The sequence below is a fragment of the Megascapheus bottae genome, chromosome 1, assembly GCF_031878675.1.
Source record: "Megascapheus bottae isolate mThoBot1 chromosome 1, mThoBot2.hap1, whole genome shotgun sequence".
Lineage (NCBI taxonomy): Eukaryota > Metazoa > Chordata > Mammalia > Rodentia > Geomyidae > Megascapheus > Megascapheus bottae.
Window position 1 is genome coordinate 65,015,986 of NC_143509.1, and position 7,422 is coordinate 65,023,407.

Genomic DNA, 7,422 nt, shown 5'->3' on the forward strand with positions numbered 1-7,422 from the left:
AATAATAGGTTCACTGGTAATCAACCTAGATACCCTTCAGTGGATGAATGGATAAAGAAATTGTGGTATATATACACAACGGAATTCTATGCTTCCATCAGAAAGAATGACATTGTTACATTTGTAAGGAAATGAGAAGGCTTGGAAAAAATTATACTAAGGAAGGAAGACAGACACAAGAAACATAGGCTGCATGGTTTCCCTCATTTGTGACAACTAGAATATGTGTAGGATAGTCTTAAGAGCAGACCACAATAGCTCAATAGCTATATGCATATATGAGCATATAAAATGATGACTATTGAAATAAACTCCAAGAAATGGAAACAAGTTTATTTTTTTATTGTACTGTTTTCAGTTATTTCTTTTTTCTTTCTTTTTTCCCCCTTTGGTTTATTCTTTGATGTCACTGTTTTTTGTTTCTGTGCACTTAGTCTTGTTTACAAGTTTATCTGGTTTGGGGAAGGAAAGGGGAATCAAAGAAATGATGAGACAATGAGTAAACGAATTCAACAGTGATACTCACTCACCACTATGTTGGAACTGAACTTTACAACTTTTGGGGAAGGAAGGTCAGGAGGAGAAAAAGTGAAAGAAAATGAAAGAAGGGGTAACACTGTTCAAAAAGAAGTGTACTTATTACTTGACTTATATAATTGTAACCCCTCTGTACATCATCTTTACAATAAAATTTAAATTAAAAAGAAGAAGAGGGGCCAGGAGTTTGGCCTAGTGGTTAAAGTGCTTGCCTAGCATGCATGAAGACCCGGGTTCAAATCCTCGGTACCACATACAGAAAAAAGCCGGAAGTGGTGCTGAGGCTCAAGTGGTAGAGCTCTAGCCTTGAGAAAGTCCAAGGACAGTGCTCAGTCCCTGAGCTCAAGCCCAGGACTGGCCAAAAAAAAAAAAGAAGAAGAAGAAGAAGACCATGGCTTGGCAAGGAGGTCCTGTCTATGTATATAAGGGCCAAGGAAAGGAATAGTTATCTGTGGGAAAGGCTGAGATGTCTTGGGAAAAGCTAAGGAGTATCCCTAAGAAAGATCTAGTCAAAAACCGATGTGTGCATTTCCCTTGGTCTAAAAAACAGGGGTGGGGTGGAGGAGGTTAAAAACTATGCTTTGAGTGTAGCTGAAAAGATAGGATAAAATAGTAAAGCAAGTTTTTATTGAGTTATTCATTATATTTTCCCCACATTAACCCATGAAGTTTTACAGGTGATTTCAGAATATTTCCTATCTTATTCTTCTCTATTTTGGGTCAGACTAGGAGGAGAGGCTATGAGGAAGAAGAGAGAAGGAACAATTGATTATGTTTAGAAAGATTTCTTTCTCTTTCTTTCTTTCTTTCTTTCTTTCTTTCTTTCTTTCTTTCTTTCTTTCTTTCTTTCTTCCTCCCTTCCCTCTCTGCCTCTGTTCCTCTCTCCTCCCCCCCTTTCTCCCTCCCTCTCTCCCTTCCTCCTTCCCTCCTTCTCTTCCTTCTTCCTTCCTCCCTTCCTCCCTCTTCTCCCCCTCTTTCTTTCCTTTTCTTTTTTTTTTTGCTGGTCCTAGAGCTTGAACTCTGGATTTGGTCACTGTCCCTGAGCTCCTGTTGCTCAAAGCTAGTGCTCTACCATTTGAACCACAGCTCCACTTGTGGCTCTTTCTACCATTAATTGTAGATAAGAGTCTTAGGGACTTTCTGGCTTCGAATCACAATTTTCAGAACTCAGCCTTCAAAGTAGCTAGAATTACTAGATATGGCTAACCAGTGTTCACATAAGGTAGACTCATTTTTTGTGGCATATTATTTTAAAGAAACCACATATTATTTGCTCTTTCCAAGCTAACTGATATCTAATATGGAACTGAGACAGGTTAAATGAATGTTAGTCTAAGTTTAATAACAAGTCCATGTTTTTGTCCAGATAAAGAAATAAACTTTAATAATTAAGTCAAAATGATCTTTGATGTTCTAAATTAACATATCTAACATAGGACAATATTCAGCTTATTTTTTAAAATTAACATGTTCTTTTCTTATTAAAGACAAGTTTAGCTGGGCACTGTGGCTCAAGCCTGTAAGACCAGCTACTTGGGAAGCAGAAATTGCTTCATAGCTAGCACTGGAAAAAAAAAAGTTTCACGTAACTCAGTATCAAACAATGGCTGAGTATGGTAGCTTGTGCCTGCTATCTCAGCAACTTAGGGAAGCCCAAGTAGAAGGAGTGAAACATAGGCTGCCCTAAAAGAAGACCCCATCACAAAAATAACCAAGGCAACCAGGTGCCAGTGGCTCATGCCTGCAATCCTAGCTACTCAGAAGGCTGAGATCTGAGGATCATGTTTTAAAGCCAGTATGAGTGGGAAAGTTGGTGAGACTTTTTCTGTGCGTGTGGGTCATAATGGGGCTTGAACTCTGTCCAGGCCTGGGCACTGACCCTGAGCTCTTCAGCTCAAGGCTCCTCCCCCCCCCCACACCCGCTGCCACCCTTGAGCCACAGCTCTACTTTCTCACTTTCTAGTGATTAATTGGAGATTAAGACTCTCACATTCTTTAGTGCCCTGGCTGGCTTTGGCCTGTAATCCTCAGATCTCAGCCCCCTGAGTAGCTAGGATTACAAGCGTGAGCCACCACGCCCGGCTGGTGTGATTCTTATCTCCAGCTAACCACCAGAAAACTGGAAGTAGATTTGTGGCTCCAAGTGGTAGAGGGCTAGCCTTGCACTGAAGAGCATAGGGGCAGCACCCACGCCCCAAAGTTCAAGCCCCAGGATCGGGAAAAGCAACAACAACAAAAACAACAACAACAAAAAAAGACCAAGGCACAAGGGACCAGAGGCATGGCTCAAGTGGTAGAGTGCTTGTCTTGCAAGCCCCCAATCCTGAGTTCTATCCCCAGTATTGGAAAGAAAGAACAAAAAAAGTAAAGGGGTTACACCAGCTTTACTGGTAAGAAAGCCTTGTTTCATTGAAATCCTTTTCCAGTCTTTGAGCCAGGGCTTCAAGCCTTCCCACTTGGAGAACTTCTTTGAATTGGTCTGGTGGTTCCTAGTCCTTGTGCTCCATCACGACTAAAGGGGACTAAAGAGGGAGAGCCTCTCCTCGTTAGGAGCTTCCCATTGAGCCACACAATGGCAGACACCAGGAGAAAGAAAGGTTCCTGATGGAGCTCCTTCTAGGCATTTTGTGGAGCAAAAGAAGAGCTGGTTGGAGAACTCTGACAATTTGGAGAGAAGCATCCCAGTGACTGACTTACCAAGAAACCGTCAAGTGGGTACAAACAGTGCTTTAGCCGCCAGAGGATGGCTCTTCTCAATCTTTCCAGCTCGATACATACCTCTGAGTCTAATAACTGTGTCTGAGGCCAGTCCTGTCATCCCTATGGTTACCTGAAGAAGTTTGCCTAGTTGATTTCCATCAGCTATTCGCTGAGGGTTCAGAGGCAAATTTCCCATTGGACGTGGGATAACACAGCAGCCAACTTTATCACTGGTTTGGAGGAAAATGCATCACTGCAGAAAGGACTGGAAAATTTGGGGTGAAGTGCAATGTTAAGGAAAAGTTATCCTGTTAAAAATGTGCAAAAAAATTGGGCTGGAGGCATGGTTCAATGGTTAGAGTGCCTGCTTCACAAGTGTAACAATATGAATTCAAGTCCCAGTACTGCTAAAAAAAGGGGGGGAAAGGTACAAAAAGATATATCCCCAGTGCTGAAAAACTAGGGTTTCTTTTGCTGCATATGAGGATTATTAAATTCAAGTGCTATTATTGAAATAAACACAGAAAGACAAGGCCAATAATAAAATATTAGAGATGAAAGTCAAAGCCACAAGTTTATGAGTATCTTAGAAACAATTTTAGTTTTGAAAAACAACATGAATTTCTTCAAATTCTTTTACCATTTCCAGCTTTATGTGATATGTATGACAGAGACGACTTTACTCACTTCTGCTGTACGAATCTTTAGTCTCAAAGACTCCATTTCTCCAGAAGTGTCATTTTGGAAAATACAAAATCCTTGGAAAATAGACTGCTGTGGTGTGCACTACACTATAATAATCTCAAATGTTTTCCCCGATTTCCTCTTTTGTTATAAATAGCTATAGTCTGCCAACATCATCATTCATAAAAGGGAAAAATATGTCTCCGTTTTATAAAAAAGCATGGGGCTGCTTAACAAGACCTGTTGTAAAATTAAAATGGGATTTCTACTGTGAGGATGGAGTTGTAGGAGGTTGGCCTCTTTAGGTTTGGTATAAGCTTTTGTCGTAGTTTTCTGAATCCCTGGAATAAAAAGGGTTGATTTGTGATGGAATCTCCAGAGGCTGCAGTCATATATTACAATATGTTGTAAATCCAGAGGGTACAATATAGATTTCACAGGGGGCCCTGGGGTTAATTGAAATTCCATCTGCTTCTTCTGTGTGGCAGACATAGTTATCTGAGCATTAGCTCAGGAGATGATATGAGATTTGCAATTTATATTCAGATGTTTAAACCCAAATAAAAGTTAGCCTGTATCTGTTTCTCCCTACTTCCACCTCCTACCTTGAATTAAAAAAGAAAAAAAAAGTATAAAAGACAGGCTTTCTTTTCCCCACAGCTGTCCCCAGGCTCCCCCCTCTTCCTTGCAGTGCACGCTGGGTAATGCCGTGTATTCTTACGCTCCCAATGGTCCCCATTACTGTCAATTAGTTACGGAATGCTACAGAGATTCATGCCTGACAGCTTGGGTAAAGGCAGGAGAAATGGGCTCGGTAGGGAGCGAGGGGCCTGATTCTTTTTTGTCTATAAGAAATACCTTTCTCAGCAAGGCTTTTTTAATGGCCTTCCCTTCTTTCTTTTCCTCTGTCCCAGGCACCCTCCACAATCCTAACACACATATGTACACATACACTCATATATTCATATATTGACATCTTTTTTTGTGAGTAGCACACAGGACTGTGAGAACTTTCAGAATAAGAGGGACAGAAATGCCCGAATAACCTCTGAAAAGAACCCACTTGTATTTTCCCACTTAGATCTCTGCTATCATCTGATGCTTAACTTCCTTTCTTCAGAAAGTGTCTTGTTACTAAGTGCCTCCTCCGTCTCTGGCTTATTCATATATTCTCCTTTCTCAGCTCTCCACCCACCTAAAGGCCACAGATTCTGGGTAGGGAGCACTCTGCAGTGTAACGCTGGTGGCTTGGACAGATGATTGTGTCTGGTCCTCTCCAACCCTCGCTTTTCTGACTTACTCCTCTATCTCATACCTTTATCTCCCCCAAGGTCCAACATTCTTCCCCCCTCTCCTCATTGCACTTACTCTCAAGACTGAGGCAGGGATTTTGTTGATTCACGTGTCTTCTTCCTTCCCCTCAATATTTAGTAAGACAAGATCCTATTTCATGTCCTTTGCACTTGCTGTTCCCATGGCACACCTTTCCTAGAGATTCGGATAGCTGCCTTCCACTCCTCCTTTATATCTGAACTCATCCACCACCAACAGGGAGTGGAGTCCATTCCTAATGTCCTCAGCTAAAGAAGCCACAACTCAATGCCAAGTTGTTCTTTCCAGTCACCGTGTGTTATTCTCCTTACAGCCTGACCTATGATCCTCATGATGGGAAGTTGTATTCTCTATCTATCTATGGATGTGTTTACGGCCTCTCCCATTAGAATGTATTATGAGACAAAAGACTTTGCTTTATTCACCACTCTTGACTCCATAGAATGCCACCTGCCCCACTTAGGAACCTGATAATGTGTGTTGAATTGAATAAATGAAAAAAAAAGTATGGCCATTGGTTGGTTTCAAGGAAAAAGAAAATCCAGTGTCACACCAAAGTGGTTTGTCTGCATCCTGGTCTGTTGTCTTTGCTTTTCCATGTGAATACCAGGCTTTCCTCATGATACAAATTGCACACATATCCTGAAGAGAGAGCCTGATAGGAAAATTATAGACACAAAATAGAGATAGTAAATGTAATGTACAAAGTAATCATAGTCCCTCCAACAAATTTGGGAAAGATGACATGGTAAAAATAGCAGAAGATGACCCTACTAGACAAAAGCACCATTTCTTCCTTGGATGATTCATGCCTAGGTTATTCATAGTTCCAGTTCCTCCAGCTCTCAGAGGCTCACCTAGTGAGAGAGTCAGTCCTTCAAAGCTAAAGCAAGGGCACTTCCATCCTGTCTCACCCAATCAGCTGTTAGACTTCAGAGTAGAGAGGCCAGAAGAAGGCAATGAGGAACAGTAGACTGTGACTGTTAGAGCCCAAGGCTAAGACAGCAGGTATAATTCCTGGCTCTTGTAGAGACATAATTGAAAATATCCTATCCACAGCAGGATTCTAGGGTGTAAACTCTAGCTACTTTACAATGTCAGTCTGTTACCTCCACATACTATCATAAGATCCTTGCAGAATCATTGAGCTTCATATCAATGACATCTGAAATGATTTCCAAGGCTGTCTTGTTAGCAGATAGAAGTTACTTCAGTGCCTTTCAGACTTTAATGTGCAGACAAAATGCCTGGCAGTCTTGCTAAAATGCTGATTCCCAGGAGGTCCTGAAAGTCTGATCCATGGTAAGCTCCCAGGCAATTCTGGTTTTGCTGGGCTACTGGCATCCTTAGGGGCCACATCACTGCACCATCTTGCCAAGAAATGGAGAGAAGTCTGAAGAGATGAATCATTTTAGACATAAATGAAAGAACTAAACATTTCATTTATAGATGTTTTGTTCCACAGGCAAAGAAAAACATGTACTTTGACATCTTAGATAACTTTCTTTGTTGGTGAGTTTAAGAGTTGTTGGGATCTACATACATTGAAGCAGTTGGTCTAGTGGAATTATCTATTTTTTCCTATACTTGAAACCAAAATTTCTGTTTTCCTTTTTGTTTCTCTGCCTCTCTGTCTCTCTTTTGTGTGTGTGTGTGTGTGTGTGTGTGTGTGTGTGTGTGTGTGTGTTTGCTAGTAAGTATCAGGGTTATTTGGCACAAAGAAAAAAATTGCCAAATGAGCATAGTTTGAAGAGAATAAATTTTCTGTTTACCCTGGTTTTCCTCCCCTAAGAAGGTAAAGAAAAGGCAGAATATGATTATACTGAGGTACATGTAGAATCAGATGTTATCATTTGAATGTACACTCCCTCAAAACCCATGTTGGAATCTATTTGTTAATGGAGCACTGAAACATTTAAGAAGTGATTAGGCTGGGAGGGCTCTGTTCTCTTGGGTGGATACATATCATTGTGAGAGGTGAGTTTGGTCCCTTCTTTCTCTTGATCTCTATCAGGTAATATCTTCGCAGTGTTATCACTCAAGTAGGAGGTTCTTACCAGATACTGATACTTTGTTATATGACTAGGAAACCTCCCAAACCATATGCCAATATATTTCATTGCACTACAAGTTTAGCTAGTTTCAGGTACAACCAGGCTAAGATACAAG